Raw genomic sequence first — 18801 nt, forward strand, 5'->3', positions numbered from 1 at the left:
GTGCTATGTCAGATTTTTATTCCATCTTTCAAGCCCTATTGTGACAGGGTTTTCTGCTCAAACAGCAGCTTTCCACCCCTAATTTCCTCTCCCTTTCCTTCCCCTAGTGCTTTCTGTTGACCAAACAAAAAATGCCTGAATCTGTGAAATGCTTGTAATACGCTTCTAAAATGCTTTAAAAACATGTAAAATGCCCGCAGCGGCAGCTCTATCACATGCACCTTCACCAGGCCTGAGCGTGGGGAGTGAAGAGATTACAAAGAGACTTGCATCAGCCAGCCCCAAATATTTATACCCTTTTCCATAATGCACCACTACCAAAGGAAACACCTAGTGGTGGGCTGGGAAAAGATATGAAAATTCATAATCCATATCTACTGTGGGATCCCTCACTAATACTAGAGGTGACAGTGCCACCTACTGATGGAAGGGAAAACTGACAGCCAGGCTGGGCTTGGGGGGAGATTGAACAAACCACAAACTACAAGACTACATTGGCTGACTACAGCCATCCAGGACCTAATGTTTGAACAATCCTGCTTAAGACTTGGTGGCTATAGTTTCTTTTATTAAGATATCAGCCACAGCCTGGGTAAAAAAAAACACATCCTCTGCCAGCATACTGCAAAGAAGGGCCCTTGCTCTATGTGGAGAAGCAATGGTCTCTCTGCAGAGGTCTGACACTCCCCCTTATGAGCCAGAGCTCTCCAATCAGCATGAGCTCTGAATCAGCAGGGGGGGGCGGGGGGGGCGGTGAGTTTCAGACCTTTACCAGGAACATACCCCAACGTGAATAGCCACCCAAGTAACTAATTCTCTTACATCTATGACCATGGGATATGTCAAGGCAGATCTTGATGTGATATAGATGTTGCGATATATGATGAAAAGTGTGAAAGTTTGTGAAACCACCCTGTACCATTTACATAATCCTTAACATGCTGCTATTAATTAAGGGAAAGGTGCCATTTGTTCAGGTTGTATACCTGAAGGTGCGAATTGTTGGATTGTCATGTTAGCGATGGTAAAATAGCATTATATGTATATGTAGCGGTACCCTCGTGAGGGCTGCTGAGTGTTGTAGTCCACCTGTCACCCTTCCCAGCCAGGCACACAATTTCCAGTCACTCTTTAGATAGAAAACAGTTCATGCACTTTGTTTTTTTTTTTGTTTTTCTTATTTTATATTGAGGGGAATTACCTTGGATGGTATAAGGGAATATGGGATGCCCACTGAATTGAAGAATATTTACACAGGACCAGCTATATACACTCCTTGTATTTACACTCCAGTCTTCACTCCAGCACAACACTTGCTTGCAGACTACTCCTCCTCAACACCTCCAGCACATCACTTGCTTGTACTCCCAGGACCAACTAGCACAGTTTAAGCCTGACACTGGCTCAGCCAGGCATTGTAAGTTCCCTTTGTGGGTAGGGGCCTAGAATCCCTATGGTGTAGCAAAAAATATGACAGTCCTTGGTGCTAGTTGTCCTACACGTGGCTACTGCTCCCAGCACCACCTCCCAGGTCATGCCAGCCCTTATGGCTGCAGTCGCCTCTCCCCTGCCCATTCTTCCACAATCCACTCTTCTGGTTCTACACCCATCCCAGATTGCTCTCTCCCAGTCCTCTCAGGCATGCCTCCCCAGGTCGAGGTCGAGACCCGTTCTATGTGTCTTATGGAGACACAGAGCAGGGATCGGGAGTGAGCATGCACAAGTACCCCCATAGCAAGTGGCTTGCTATGGGGGCATTCATAGGGGGGAAGAGCCAGGAGTGACAGCAGGGGATAAAGTTAGTGGGATAATAAGACTACCTTTTAAGTGGAATAAGAGGGAGGCAGCATAGCGCTATTAAACTGGAAGGACGGGAAGTATAAATCCGCTCTGGTTATAGGAAAATCTTTTTTTAAAGCAGCTTATTTCAATTTTACAGGAATGAACTGGGGTACAAACCCTGGAGCGGGTAATAACTGTTTTATTTATTTATTTTAATTTAAATGATTTGTATATTCTATAGACAGCTGCAGGGGATATAAGAAAACCTTTTTGAAAAAGATGAATTTTTGTATTTTACAGGAATGAATATGGATGGAAAAGCTGGAGCCGGTAATATTGTGTTTTAATTTCTTATACATTTAAAACCACATACTATTCCCAATATAAGTATACAGTAATGGGTTATATTTAAAGAAAAACTAAACCCACTTTGCCAAAGGAAAGTTTTAATAAAAAAAGTTCAATGAATGTTATTAGATCCTTAATCAGACATGAAAAAAGCACATGTTCAGGGTATTCAAAGCACACCTCTAGTGATAATCATCACAATTTCCAGTGTGCTATGTCAGATTTTGATTACATCTGTCAAGCCCTATAAGTGGCTGGCATCATAGCTGGTGTGCAGCACCATGGCGACTGCAATCTGACTGTACAATCTTTGTACAACCAACTCTACATTTGCCAAAACTGTATTATGAGGACCTACATAAACTATGCAATCAATTTGTATCCAATCAGGCAGGCCCTTACACTATGTTGAGCTACTGTCGGTAGATCTAAGGATGACCATACAACATACAATCTGATTGTATAATCACCTTTAAATCTACCACCAACTTGGTAGTGCTAGGGTTGTCTTGAATTGATACTAATTGAATAGATTGTTTAGGTTTCACTTCATTTTACATAGATTCACCAAATCTAAAAGATTGTACAAAGTACAATAAATATGTATAGTGCATGGCCAGCTTAAAGGAAATTGTACAATCAGATTTTAACATCCATTGTGAGCTTAAGATAGCGGCATGCTCAGCAGTTAGGAGAGTTTAGTTCTGCTTTAATTCAAGAGAAATGGTTTTCTGTATTTACTATTAAAGCCCAACTGATCTTTCCATCTAAATCAGCTAAATACATTCTAGGTTTATCAGAGCAAAAGGTGTGCAAAATCTTACAGTTTTGTAGCACCCCCTGACCCCAGGAGGCATGGCGATAACCCCCAGAGACAGGTTGGGCTGACATTTCGTCTCAGAAGTAGATCTCTTGGGCATAGTGGGACATAAAGACAGATGGGCGCCAGTTACTTTTAGGTGAAAACACAAAGATTTATTACTATCAATGGAAGAGAGGTTTAGAGAAGTTTAGGGGTGCAGATGCTCAAGATTAAAGCAACTTGTCACAGCACAGGAAAAAGGGCCATTAGGTTGAATCTGACACTCCTGTGATCAGCAACCGTTTATCTCCTGTGATCAGCAACCGCTTATCTCCAGGAGAGTTGACCAACCTCCATGGGACTCCATCCTGTTCCTAATCTGCTACAGGAGAGTCACCCAGTCTCCATGGGACTCCATCTTACGTCCAGTAAAGATCTGCAGCACCAAGCCTCAGCTCCAGGCCTAAAGACATCAAGTCCCCATTTGGCAGGCAGACCACAGCAGCGGCAGCTCTATCACATGCACCCTCCCCAGGCCTGAGCCTAGGGGGAAGAGACTTGCATCAGCCAGCCTCGAACATATTTATACCCTTTCCCATAATGCACTGCTGGCAAAGGAAACTCCTAGTGGTGGGCTGGGAAAAGATATGCATATTCATAATCGATAACTACTGTGAGATCTCTCACTAATATCAGAGGTGACAGTGCTACCTACTGACAGAAGGAAGAACTTACAGCCAGGCTGGACTTAGGGAAAACTGAACAAACCACAGAAAACAAATTGGCATTGGGTGACTACAGCCATCCAGAACTTAATTTTTGGACAATCCTGCTTAAGGCAGGGTGGCTACAGTTTGTTTTATTTAGATATCAGCCAAAGCCTGGGTACAAAAGCATATCCTGTACCAGCATACTGCAGAGAAGGACCCTTGCTCTATGTAGAGAAGCAATGGTCTCTCTGCAGAGGTCAGACACTCTCCCTGCTGAGCCAGAGTTCTCCAATCAGCATGAGTTCTGAGTCAGCAGGGGGAAATGTCAGACCTTTGCCAGGAACATAGCACCCAAGTAACTCGCTTAAATCTACTACCATGGGATTTGTCAAGGCACATCTTGATTGTCCAACATATGATGGAAAGTGGGAACATTTGTCAAACCTCCCTGTTCTATTTACATAATCTTTCCCATGGTGCCATGATTTAAAGGAAAGGTGCCATTTGTTCAGGTTGCTTAGCTGAAGGTGTGTATTGTCGGTTTGCCATGTTAGAGATTGTAAAACAGCATTTTATGTATATACTAGATCTGTACAATATATAAGCAGCTGTATGGAATGTAATATGATGATCTTTTTTTTAATAAAAGTTGCATATTTGTATTTTGCAGGAATGGGTTTTGGTGTTAATTCTGGAGCTGGGAATATTTAGTTCTATGTTTATATATAACTCCAATTTGAAATCTGTTGTAATGGATTGTATTTAAAGCTGAACTCCAAGTTGTATCAATGTATCAAATATAAAAATGCAGCTAGTGTAAGTACCTGAATTTGACTTGGTTTCAGCTGCTTGGAGGGGAAGGGGTGGGACTGAAAGCCAATCAAGTGTACTGCAAAGAAAGGCATTGACAAATATCAACTTATCCTATCAGGATCTTATCATCAATTTGCTGCTCTTTTTCATAGTCCAATTAGCAGGCTGATAGTGAAGAGAGAATACCAATGTATTCCTTAAAATGGTTATAAAATCAGATGGGTTTTACCTTAATGCCATCTATGCAGTGTGGTAAAAAACCTTCTGTATGCAGCCCCCCTAAATATGCCTGATTTCAATCCAACAAAGTGCAAAAGAGCTGAAGCTTTCTCTTAGATCTCTGGCTCCTGATTGGCCCAGATACAGCAGCAGGCGCCATTGGCTCCCACTGCTGTCAACCAGAGCCAGTATTAGGGAGCGGGGCTGAGGCCCACTCTGTGTGCCTTATGGACACACAGAGTAGGGCTCAAGAGAAAATAGCTGCCACAATGGGTTTTATTAGAAACATAAACCATCCACAATATCTAAGAATATACAGGTGCACCTCAAAAAAATTTAAACATTATCAAAAAGTTCATGTATTTCAATAATTCAATTCAAAAAGTGAAACGCATATATTTTATATAGATGCCTTACACACAGAGTGATATATTTATGCATTTCCTTTTTTACATTTTGATGATTATGGCTTATAGCTAGTAAAAACCCAAGATTCAGTATCTCAGAAAATCTGAATAATACATAAGACCAAATTAAAAAAAGGATTTTTAATACAAAAATGTTGATATACCAATATTTGGTCGGGGTGCCTTTTGCATGAATTACTGCATCAATGCAGCATGGAGCTGTTTAGCCTGTGGCACTGCTGAGATGTTATGGAAGCCCAGGTTTCTTTGATAGCGGCCTTCGGCTCATCTACATTGTTGGGTCTGGTGTCTCTCATCTCCTTTTTGACAATATCCTACAGATTCTCTATGGGGTTTAGGTCAGGCGAGTTTGCTGGCCAATCAAGCACAGTGATACCATGATCATTAAACCAGGTATTGGTACTTTTGGCAGTGTGGGTAGGTGTCAAGTCCTGCTGGAAAATGAAATCAGCATCTCCATAAAACTGGAAGCATGAAGTGTTCTAGAATTTTCTGGTAGAAGGCTGCGCTGGACCAACACCAGCAGATGACATGGCTCCCCAAATCATCACTGACTGTGAAAAATGTTGCATTTCATTTGGGAATCAAAGTCCCAGAGTCTGGAGGAAGAGTGGAGAGGCACAGAATCCAAGTTGCATGAGGTCCAGTGTGAAGTTTCTACAGTCAGTGACGTATGCATGTATTGCATTGGCGTTAATGCGAGCTTAGCCGTGTTAGCGCTAAGCAGCGTCTCTCTGTCCTCTTAAATTTTCCACTACCAAATCCAATTATTACAGCCTAAAAAAGCTTGACGCAGCTTAACTCTGTATACAGAGTTAACGCGCATTTAGCCGTGTTTTAGACCTGGGTTTTTTTTTTACAGCTTGAAAATGCCTATGCCACTTACAGCTCCTAAAAGCCTATGGGGGTTATTTACTAAAACTGGAGCATTCAGAATCTGATGCAGCTTTGCAAAGAAACCAATCAGCTTCCAAGTTTCATTGTCAAAGCTTAATTGAACAAGCTGAAGTTAGAAGCTGATTGGCTACCTGATGCAAAGCTGCACTAGAGTGCTGTGTTATGCTTTGCGTCTATCTCTTAAGGTTCTTGCGGTAAAACCAAGGAAGCTTAGACTTCTGTATCAATGCTTTACTAAACAGGAAAGCTGAACATACAACTGTAGAATACACAATACAACACAACTCATAGCTTACACAAATATGCCTACAAATATAAACATGTACAATATGTACGCATTAAGTAAACTAAACCGTTACCCAACTTAGGGTTTAAGATGTAATGTCCTTCATGGTTCCTTGCTCAGAGTCCAACTCAAAATGTCTCCAAAGTTCTCGAGCTTCTCGCATCCATGTCTTCCTCTTTGTCCTTCCAAACACATCTCCCTTCCTCTCTCCACATGATTGTTTCAAAAGACCCCAAGCCCCTCCCACCAACTTCCTGTATACCAACTTCCTCTGCTCAGCTCCAAAACCTATCCAACTGGTTTATTTACATATGAATGAAGGGGAAGAGCCTCTGTAAAAATATGCTCTTAAATAATATATCTAACTCCAAATTATTGCAATAAAGTCCCTATACAAATGGCCATAGCAACACATAACACCTCTTGACTTTATAGCATAATATAGGAAACGTCAACATCTCTTAAAGCCTTTTGTCCAGAAAAGGGCGAAAAAAACCCTGCATTGTAAATGGGAGGAAAAAATTCCCTTTCAACCCCCATATCTTCTGGGTGGTCAGACTTTTGTTTTGTTGTCCCTGGAAGGCTGCAACATTACTTTTGAGCAGGGTTAACAATGTATTTGGCAGTTTGTGTAAAGAAAGTTCCCGATGAAAGTCTCTTGTCCTCTGGGTCATAAGGAAATGCTCAGATGAAAGTCCGCTCCAATTCAGCCACCATCAGGAAATCATCCGCATCTTCCTCAGGCTCTCTTCTGGTCTGCCTCCTCCCATCTAGCATGGTTATGTGCTCTGCCTTCTCTGTCTGCTACACCTCTCGATGCTCAGTACCTGAAAAGAGTAAGAGACAAAGCAGATTATATGTTCCTTCCAACTGTACCAAAAACATAGCTCACTGCTCACATTTCTCTATCTGCCCATTTCTAACTGCAAAACTATTGTATGGTGCCCACTGTTGCCTTGAAACACTTTCACAGAAAGGCATTGACTTCCAGCGTGATGAATAAAACTGCATGTCTCTCTGTGCTGTCCTGGGAAGCACACAGGCCTGCTGTTGTCCAGTCTTCACAGCATGGCACATTTTTGCAAAATGCCCCAATTTATGGCAACAGAAACATTTCAATTGACTGAATCTATCATTCCCAACCACTTGCTTCCACTTCTTAAGCAATGCTAGTGTAGGAAACCCATCTACTTCCTCTCTAGGGACCCCCACCTTAAGTAAATCAATCCACATGTCTCCTGGAGATTATAGGCCTTGCCTTCTTTGTATCTGACTCAACTCGGCCATTTGAGCTGATCAAATCCTCAGCTTCCTGCTTATGGGAAGTAACAGTAGCACATGTCCTACTTCTGCTTACAGGCTTTGGGCCTTTGTCCTTTGTTAGGGCATCATTAGACTTGTTTATGAGGGCTGCACACCGATCATTCAAATCTTTAGCTCGGCCTACAGGGGTCTGAACACACTTCAAAGCCACTGCAGGTTTAACTTTGATTACCCTCCTTTCTAAATCTTTTGCCTTGCTTGCAGTTTCCTCCAAACACTTGGATGCTACTGCAAGCTGCTCCTTCAGTAAATCTCTTTCTAATTCTGCCTTTTCCCTCTTTTCAGATTCAATATGTAGAGCACGCAGGAAGTGCAAACCAAACACAGCAACTGCCCGCATCTCTCCCTTAGTGAACCCAAAACTTTTAAAACTAAAATCCGAGGAAAGATCAGAGACTCCATCCCCCCAAGCTCTGTTCAAAGGAGAAACATATCCAGCCAGCTCCTTTACAACAGACATCCACTGACTATTTCTGGCCCAGGTAGGAAAGGTGCATGCCTTCAAGTCCTCCTGGACACCAGAAACCTTTGCAGCCTTACTCTTCCTAAACAGTGTACGCAGCATTTTCCCCCAGTACAAGCAACAAAACACACAACAAACAGGTTATAAGGGCTAACCTTGGTTGGAGTTCATACTGCAGAGATGTATGCTCACCTTTGCAAATACACACAGATCACGGTAACAAGGTAAGAAGCTACCTGAGCTATGAATCTGTGCACAGGGGCTTAACAGGAATTTGCCATGGGGTAGTTGAGGTAAAGCCATAGTCAGGGATTCCAGAAGTCAGGATAAACGATAAACAGAGCCAGGTTCTTAAGCCTGGGTCAGTCTTGGAACACTGCAACAGAAAACAGGCACACTTTGCAAAACATGAGACAATCAACTGACAAAGCCCTCAGAGTGAGGCAGTGTTTTATACCCCAGCTGATTAGGTAACCTGCCTCAGCTGATCCGGGAGTGACAAGTACTGATTGCAAGGAAAGATCCAGAATATGACCCAAGAATTTCATGCAGAACTAGGCAAGCTGGAAAGCAGGCTGAAAAAGGAACCGAGGTGTGGCTCAGAGGCAAAGAAACAGGAGCACTAAACAGGCAGTCATAAGTTCAATACCTCCTTCAGCCACTTAGGGCGTGACCACGCCTGGCCATCTGCAGGGCACGGTTGGGACCGTGACACGGGTCTGCTTCAGTTGAACTTTTAGCGCAAATCCTGGCACAAGCCCCCAAATGTTATGCTTTGTATCTCTTAAGGTTCTTAAAACCAAGGAAGCTTAGACTTCTTTAGTGTATTAATGCTTTACTAAACAGGAAAGCTGCACATACAACTGTAGAATACACAATACAACACAGCTCATAGCTTACACAAATATGTCTACGAATATAAACATGTACAATATGTACGCATTAAGTAAACTAAACCGTTACTCAACTTAGCGTTTAAGATGTAATGTCCTTCATGGTTCCTTGCTCAGAGTCCAACTCAAAACGTCTCCAAAGTTCTCGAGCTCCTCGCATCCATGTCTTCCTCTTTGTCCTTCCAAACACATCTCCCTTCCTCTCTCCACATGCTTGTTTCAAAAGACCCCAAGTCCCGCCCACAAACTTTCTGCATACCAACTTCCTCTGCTCAGCTCCAAAACCTATCCAACTGGTTTATTTACATATCAATGAAGGGGAAGAGCCTCTGTAAACATATGCTCTTAAAAAATAAAAATAATTTACCATCTAACTGTTCCTAGACTGCATGGGAAGCTCTGTACCATTGTTCTCAAGAGTATGGTTATCATCTATGCTATTTTATTTGTTGCATTTTATTAAATCCTTCATGTTAAAATACTAACACAGTACATACAAATACCCAGATAGCAAGGATAACTTGCCACAAATTTGTGGCAATGTTGAACTTAAAACACAAGTTCTAATTGAGCAAAAATGAAAATTTTGCCACAGTGACCCCTGCGGTGGGTGGGATGACTATTGCACAACATAACAGAACCAGAACTTTCAGCAGACTTGCAGAATGGTAGCAAAGGAATTTGATCTGGAGTCATGCAATGTGGACTTGCTGCAATTATGCAATAAACTTGTGAAACCTGTCAAGTCTAGCAATAGCTTAGCAAGTATTTTTTTTCTAAACTTGCAGCTCATTTGCTTGCTATCTGGGTACAGTATGTAAGTAGTGGTAAACTGATCTGTGTTTTTAAAATACCAGGGCATCTTGTAGAAAGATGCTGGATTTTCCACTCATTCACCTCCCTGGGACTCGCTACTCTGGGAGCCTGACCCTTCACAGCATGGGACTGAATTCCCCTGGAGCAGCCGGCAGCAGCGATGGATGTCACGACGATCACACAGTAAGTGTCTGGTAGGGGGAATGGCCAGCCTCTGCTCTCTACATAGAGGACAGATAAGATTGTCAGGTGAGGGATTGGGGAACAAGTGCGCTGTCTATAGAGAGGTGAGATAATGAAGCCAGCAGTGTGTGTGTGCAGCTTCTTACTTTCTCACCCACTTTCTCCACTTCCCCCTCTCCCTAACCTGCCTGCTTGGAATGCCGTGGCCATGCTGGAACAATCACACCCAGCTGTGAGGGGACCATGAGAGTGTTTAGGAGGGGAGGGGTTAACCTGTCAGTGTGTGTGTGTGTGTGTGTGTGTGTGTGTGTGTGTATATGTGTGAGTGTTTGTATATGTCTACTGCCTGTGTGTGTGCTACAATGAGACATGGGAGAACGCTGGCTGCATGCTGAGAGACCCCTCCCCCAGTGTGTACACAGCATGTCACAGTACACAGTCCCTGACCTGGACACCAGTCCCTCTCCTTCACCCACTACTGTGTATGGCATTTTCTAGGTCCCTGTTTAACCACTTCAGCTTCGAAAGTTTTATCCCCCTTCCTGACCAGGCCATTTTTAAAATGCGTTGCTTTAACTGACAATTGCACGGTCGTGCGATGCTGTACCCAAACAAAATCGATGTCCTTTTTTTCCCAAAAATAGAGCTTTCTTTTGGTGGTATTTGATCACCTCTGCATTTTTCATTTTATGTGCTATAAACAAAAAAAAAAGAGCGACACTTCATTCCAGGGACACAACACTTCATTCCAGGGACACAACACTTCATTCCAGGGACACAACACTTCATTCCAGGGACACAGGGTCACACCACTTTATTCCAGGGACACTCCACTTCATTCCAGGGACACAGGGTCACACCACTTCATTCCAGGGACACAGGGACACTCCACTTAATTCCAGGGACACTCCACTTCATTCCAGGGACACACCACTTCATTCCAGGGACACACCACTTCATTCCAGGGACACTCCACTTAATTCCAGGGACACAGGGTCACACCACTTCATTCCAGGGACACTCCACTTCATTCCAGGGACACACCACTTCATTCCAGGGAAACAGGGACACTCCACTTCATTCCAGGGACACACCACTTCATTCCAGGGAAACAGGGACACTCCACTTCATTCCAGGGACACAACACTTCATTCCAGGGACACTCCACTTCATTCCAGGGACACAGGGACACTCCACTTTATTCCAGGGACACACCACTTCATTCCAGGGACACTCCACTTCATTCCAGGGACACACCACATTATTCCAGGGACACTCCACTTCATTCCAGGGACACAGGGTCACACCACTTCATTCCAGGGACACTCCACTTCATTCCAGGGACACAGGGTCACACCACTTCATTCCAGGGACACTCCACTTTATTCCAGGGACACAGGGTCACACCACTTCATTCCAGGGACACTCCACTTCATTCCAGGGACTCTCCACTTCATTCAAGGGACACACCACTTCATTCCAGGGACACAGGGACACTCTACTTCATTCCAGGGTCACACCACTTCATTCCAGGGACACAACACTTCATTCCAGGGACACAACATTTCAGGTGTGAATGGGTGTGTCAAGCTAAAATGCACTTTTTGAAAAAAGAATTTATGCGACAAACGTGCCCCAAAAATCAGGGTATCAGGGGAGCAGTGACAGCCCAGGCTGGAGGCTCCATTTTCAGGTAAGGACCTGGAGAGGTTTGTTTGCACCCCCCAAAAATGTTATCACCAGCCGCCACTGCAGCAGAGAGAACTGACGCCAAATCTCAAACATACGTGTTTTGGATTTAGGAAAGTACACACTATAGGGCTTTGCTTTGTTCGTGTTTAATTTCAGAGGTTTACAACTAACTTAAGAATGACAGAAGCAAGTCAGAAGGAGATCAAAGCACCTTACAGGATAACTACAAGTTCAGTTCACTTTCTTGCTTCCCCCTTACGTAACGCAGCCCCATCCCTGCCACAGACGCATACTTAGCAGAATCATATGGCCCCAGTCTGCAAGGAGCTTCAGAGTCTCCATCCCACATCCCCCTTGCTCCAAGCTACACATGTGAAACTGATCTGCCTAGAGGCACCAGGAGAGTTCCCTATTGACATCTGTGATCAACTTTGCTGCTGTAGACTCTCATTAGCTCCATGTTGCATAGCAGTTGTCATGAATTATAACATCTATAACCCATTAAAAGAGAAGTATGAAGTTTTCTTTTTTTTCAAAATCATACTTACCTAGGTGGATGCAGCATCGGTCTGATGCTGCATCTGTCCCCTGCTGGCTCTAAGACTGAGAACCAAGCGATGAAACCCTGACAATCGCTCGGTTCTCAGAGCTCCATTAGCAGAAAGCTAGTGACTGTCACCGGCTCTCTCCTCGGCCCCCAGTGCTCACTGGAGTGCTAGGTTGTGGAGGGGGAGGAAGCGCCTGGCTCAGGCTCTCAGCGGCTCGCTGAGAGCCTGAGTCAGGTGCCGCTCCAGGGTTGTGGGTGGATTCCGACTTTATTGTAGTGATCTTGCCCCAGCCTGGACTGCATCTGTGACGTCAGCTGACAGTGGGCTTTAGCCTGCCTGCTGAAAATGGGTCACAGAATGAACTGCACTCCTGTGATCCACAGGAGAAGTACAGCCAAACAAGCTTTGGCTATACTTCTCCTTTAAGTTCTAAATAAACAGGAAATGTATAATATTAGTTGATAAATACTTGTCTAAAGCATGTCAAATACAGCAAGCATTTTCCAAATTTTTTTAATACCCCTAAAACATCCTTGAGCTCCTAGTTAAAAGTGTTACGTAAAACTTTTATTGCGGTTGCCAGCTGTAGCTTTCAAATAATATTTATACACTTTAACTTGTTCATTCACAAGATAAATCATGATGGTTTTTTTAAAGCTTAACTTCAGGCTAAATAAATACTGCCTAAATACAAGAATTGTGTGTCGGGACCGTCCAGGACCCTGCTTTGACGCTTCCTTCAGTATACCGCTTCCTCCAGTCTGGACATAGGAATCAGATATTATAACCGCAGCATACAAGACTATTCGGCAAAACCTTGTATGAGAACTGGAACTGTTTTTACAGAATGTATAGTACACCAGGTCAGATGAGCCTGATGACATTATCGTATGCAAAGGAAACTGTATACAGGAATATAATTAACATAACTAAGAAACAGCCAACATAAACTATGCTAATTCATCTCTAGCAACTAATAGCTGACAGTGATATAATTATCATGAGTTAATTAACTAGTCATTTAAACCAGCCTAGGTGGCCAGACTATTCGGCACTTACAACCCTGGATACAAAATACTGTACAATACACATTATTATAAACATAAAACATAACATCCCACAATAGTTCCGTAACAAGTTAAAATGGTCACAAGAATAATCTCATCTACAAGAGATGCTCAGGCATATAGAAGCAATAGGTGATTTAATTAAACCAACACTGGGACTGCACCCCCGGAGTCATACAATGGGAGAGAAACACATTTGTGTATTCTGTCCACTAGACAAGTCATTAGAATAGAAACCATGTCCCAATTAACAATGGTAGGGATATGCTTACAATAAACACATTAGAGCACAGGAGACCACCCGCATCAGGTGGCTTGCTGGTTATATTAACATCTTCTATGAGTCTCTCAGTCTGAAGCAGTCATTGTTGGTAATCGAGCATCCAAGCCCTAAACAAGGATCCCAGACCTAGATTCCCAGAGTCTGTGTGTTTTGGGGAGACATGAACTTGAATCAGAAACAAAACCACTCCAAGGGTCCCCCAGGCACACACCTCCCAAAGAGTAGTGTTGCCTTGAAAGCCAGGCCCATAGTCAGTAGGCAAGAGGCTAGCCTGCAGTCCCCTCCAAAAGCCTCTGTCCCGGGTGAGTCTGTCACAGCATGTTTATTCTTACTGGAATTTTGCATTTCTTTTTGTATTGCTTCCAGATCTGTGCTGTAATCCTGCATAAAACAGCTCCTGCACTTTGCCTCTGTGCAGGAGTTTCTACTTGCAGATGGTGGCTGGTCTTTTATTGCCCCCCCCTGAAATTTTTTACAGGGAGCCTGTAGTGGTGGACCTGCTGGGTCCCTCTCACAGGTCTGCTCTTTGTACAGGCTAGTTGCAGCATGGTGATGATGTCACTTTCACTTTTATAAAGTTTAGCATTCAGTTTTAAATCGGTAATAAACACAAAACAAAATTTTTTATATATTACAGCTTACCAAAGAGCAGATGTTTCTGTTTTCCCCTAGTGATCTGGCCAGTAACTCACCACCTGTTTCATAGTGCCCCCACTCTGGATGAAGGAGCATGGAAGACACAGCAGCATTGTTAGTCTGGGGGTGTGGGGGTGGGTAGTGTTAACCTCCCTGGCGGTATGATTATTTCAGGTTTTTGCATCTCAAAGCGGTACAATTATTTTGCATAGAAATTTGGCATTTTATATTGTAGGTCTGTAATTCTTAGCAATAACACACTTAGATCTGTCCACCAAGAGTCTAGTAGATATCCCAGGTATGATAAAGTTTGAAACACAAAATCATAAATTATAATATGATAAATAACTATAAATAATTATATAATAAAAAATAATAATATAATAATAATATGAAAAAATGAATTTCCTCACGATTCACTATCGCTCAATTCTGCAAGTGTTCTAATTTACTATCGCTGTTTTCTAGCTGTCTAAAGCCACTTTTGACGTAAAGGGACACTTTTTGGTTGCTATGGACAATCTCAAGTTTCCAGGCAGAAAGAACAGTATATATAATATAAAACTGCATGCAGGGCATGGGCCAAAGCACTGGGGACAAAAGGGAAGTGAAATGATTTCATACAGTACTGTAATCTGTAAGATTACAGTACTGTATGTGTTATGATTTTTACAGTTTTTTGAATTTGCTGCCAGGCTCTGCCCCATGCGTCACGATGCTCGCAGGGAACGGAGCCTGGCACAGAGAGGCTTTGGGCAGAGGACGGAGCCCACAGACAGAGCGGGGGGGACATCGCAGGATCCTGGGACAAGGTAAGTAACCTGCACCAGGATCCTGAGATGTAATCCCGAGTGTGGCTCGGGGTTACCGCTAATGGTGCTGAAATTTAACCCTAAGCCACACTCGGTAATAACGTCTGGGAGGCTACATATACTAGCAGATTTAAATACACTAAAACATTGAAGCCAAACTGCAGCTAACATTTTATTATCAGTTACAGAAAACTGTTTTTTTCCTTTTGGGATAAAGGTTTTACAAACACTGATAATTGTAAGCACCCCTGTCAGTGTTAAAATTGTTTGTCTCATCCCTGTAAACTGATCACCTTAAGGAGAGCTTGTTCTGTCAAAAAATAACAGACTTACTGCCCAGATCACCAGGTGAAAATAGAAGAAAGACTAAAAAAGGAAACTAATGCAATCATCATATCTAAGAATTAGTAAGCTGCAATATAATAAATGTTTGCTTGTAGGTCTAATATGGCTTTAAGGTCTAAGTGCTTGTAGTGGGTTATATACAAAATGTATGTGGTTTAGGCAGATATTTATATCACATTGCCTTTTGAAGTACATTGAAGAATCCAGAGGAGGTCATCACTTTAAGAGTTCTCAGTGCAGATTAGGCAGTGTCGACTACGCAGACAAAAATAACTTGATTTCAGAATACGGATAAGTGTGATGTCACCAGTATATCTATATGATATTCACACAATGCTCTTTGAACTTAGTTTTGGCACAAAAAAGAAAACTGACCAACAAAAAAAAAATTGACCAATGACCACATATGATGACAACCGATACTGGGATCCAGAAATGTGGACTGTAGAGACAGAGAGTTTAAAAGTTTTTTTCCCTCAAAGTTTTTTTTTGTTTCAGAAGGCAAAGCCAAAAGTTCCAAATATTAAAGGAGATTACACATAAACCATTATTTCAGGTGTGACCGAGTCTTATATTCTCAACTGGCTACAAGGGGCCATCTGTTGCCTTATGAGTTTATGTGAAATCTCCAATAATGGCTGTAAAATACTGTAATTAGGAATATATTTCATTTAGCTTGTATCTATGCAAGCCAGAACATATTATCTTCACATATATCTCTGGTAAGACCAGACAAGTCGATGCCCAGGCTTTTGTATACAAACAATGGGATTCAAACCTCATTGTTTTACACACACTCACTTCAAAGGATATGCAATGAAGGGAGGCAAACCCAGAATCCATACTTAACTTCCCAGGAACGTTCAGGTTAATCTCCTGCTCAGAATAGTCACAAGGATTTCCATTAAAGGGTGCTGACTTAACCTTAACCAGCAATGGGGAAGCTCACCAATCAGAAGCCACGCTATGCCAACCAATGAGGCATCAGCCTGTAATGATATACACAGACTAGATGGGAGGGGGAAAGACACTTTATGGGAGAGCAGCCATCAGAATGGAACCTTGGTGCAAATGGGTAATTATGGCTAAGGTTTGCCTTTTACTTGTAACTAAATATGTGGATATATATTCTGTATTTCTTTATGTAATTCTCTTATTTTAACCTAATATTTTCTTCCTTGGTGTAGACTATAGATAGATGGTTTGTGTATTAGATAGACTTTCAACTACTGTACTTACCAATAAATGATGTTATTGTGTTAAAGCTTTCACTCTTGGTCAAAGAACTCTCATTTAACCCAAATCCTATCTGGGAGATATAATATCTTAAATATAGTAAACGGGTAACAATCCTGTGAATTGATAGTATCGACATATGAGACCTAACAATTGTTCTGAAACTCGACATTTCTAAAAATAAAAGTGGCAGTTACTGTCATAATAATCATAAAAAAGGATAATTTTATCTAACAATCATTGTAGTATTGTGTACCATCCTGTAGATAAAAAAAAAAACTTTTTAAATTTGCTTTATGTTTTTTCACAATCCAAACAGGAAATAAACAGGAAATGGGACAAATACAAACAGGTAATAAATGTATGACATCTGTATAAAAATCTGTGTATTTAGTGATATAACCTATTGTTATACAAATAAAAGCTTTATCTGCAATACATTTCAAACTATCAACAAATAAATAACCTTTCTAAATTTGCTTCATGACTTTATTTTCTAAACCCTAACAGGAAATAAACTGGGAATGGGACAAATACAAGCAGGTAATAAATGTGTGAACTTTGCAAACAGTACACACTCTAAAAATATGTGTACATAGTAAAATAACCTAATGTTATAAAATGAAAAGCTTTATCTGCAATACATTTCCAACTATTATTTTATAAAAAGAATACCTTTCTTAAATTTGCTTCAAGGCTTTATTTTCAAAATCCCAAAAGGAAAAAAAAGGGAAATGGGACATCCACCAGCAGCTAATGCTAATAGACCTTTGTAAATAGCAAATACTACAAAGATAAATGTAAAAATAAAGTAAATAAATGTAAAATAACCTAATGTTATAAAAAAAAAAGTATACCTTCATCTACACTTAATTTACAACTATGGTTTAATAGAAAATAACATTTCTAAATTAGTTTAATTGTTTTATTTGTACAATCTCAACAGGAAACAAACAGGGAATGGGACTTCCACCTGCAGGTAATGACTTTTTATACTTTATAAACAGTAAAACCGCATATAGTGAAATAGAATAACATTATCTAAGTATAGTATTATCTGTCAATTTCACATTATCATCTTGTAGAAAATATAATTTCTAAATTTGCATTATGTTTTTTGGGCCTTTGTAAACAACAAATACTGTAAAGATAAATGTAAAAATAAATAACATAAATAAATGTAAAACAACCTAATGTTGTAAAAATTATACCTTCATCTATAATTAAAGTACAACTATAATTTCATAGAAAATTACCTAAGTTAGTTTAATTGTTTTATTTTCACAATCTTAACAGGAAACAAACGGGGAATAAGACTTCCACCAGCAGGTAATGACTTTTTATTCTTTATAAACAGTAAAACAGCAAACACCATATATATTTAATAGCATTCCATTATACAAAGTATAGCATTATCAGTCAATTTCAGATTATCATTTTGTAGAAAATAGAATTTCTAACAGTAAACACTTTATACAGCGAAATAGCGTAACATTATCCAAAGTGTAGCATTATCAGTCAATTGCAGGTTATCATTTTGTAGAAAATAGAATTTCTAAATTTGCATTATGTTTTTACACCTTTGTAAACAACAAATACTCTAAAGATGAATGTACAAATAAATAAAGGTATAAATGTAAAACAACCTAATGTAATAAAAATTATACTTTTATCTACAATTAATTTACAACTATAATTTCATAGAAAATAACCTTTCTAAATTTGTTTAATTGTTTTTTTTTCACAATCTCAACAGGAAACAAACAGGGAATGGGACTTTCATCAGGAGGTAATGACTTTATATACTTTATAAACTGTAAAACAAAAAACACTGTGTATATTAGTAAAATAGCATAACATTGGGGTTGATTTACTAAAGGCAAGTAGGCTGTGCACTCTACAGGTGCAATTGATCCAGAGCTTAGTAAATGAGGTAAAGCTTCACTTCTGCTCATTTACTAAGCTCTGGGGCAGCTGCTCTTGCAGAGTGCAACTGCAATCAACTTGCCTTTAGTAAATCAACCCCATTATCCAAAGTGTAGCATTATCAGTCAATTTCACATTATCATTTTGTTGAAAATAGATTTTTTAAATGTGCATTATGTTTCTTAGACCTTTGTACTCAACAAATACTCTAAAGAGAAATGAAAAAATAAAAAAGTAAATAAATGTAAAACATCCTACTGTTATATAAATTACATCTTCATCTACAATTAATG

At 40.8% G+C, this 18801-nt stretch overlaps 1 protein-coding gene and 1 long non-coding RNA gene across 2 annotated transcripts in view; both read left to right on the forward strand.

The window, feature by feature from the left end:
- LOC141103591 (uncharacterized) overlaps positions 1-18801 on the forward strand; it is a 535587-nt gene that overhangs the window by 182917 nt on the left and 333869 nt on the right. The gene's annotated exons all lie outside the window — the stretch shown is intronic.
- LOC141102554 (uncharacterized) lies at positions 16895-17556 on the forward strand. The gene is made up of 3 exons (XR_012235144.1): positions 16895-16934; positions 17093-17125; positions 17529-17556. It is a non-coding gene; the product is annotated as an uncharacterized lncRNA (long non-coding RNA).

Source organism: Aquarana catesbeiana, linkage group LG07 (genome assembly GCF_042186555.1).
Source record: "Aquarana catesbeiana isolate 2022-GZ linkage group LG07, ASM4218655v1, whole genome shotgun sequence".
NCBI classification, from domain to species: domain Eukaryota; kingdom Metazoa; phylum Chordata; class Amphibia; order Anura; family Ranidae; genus Aquarana; species Aquarana catesbeiana.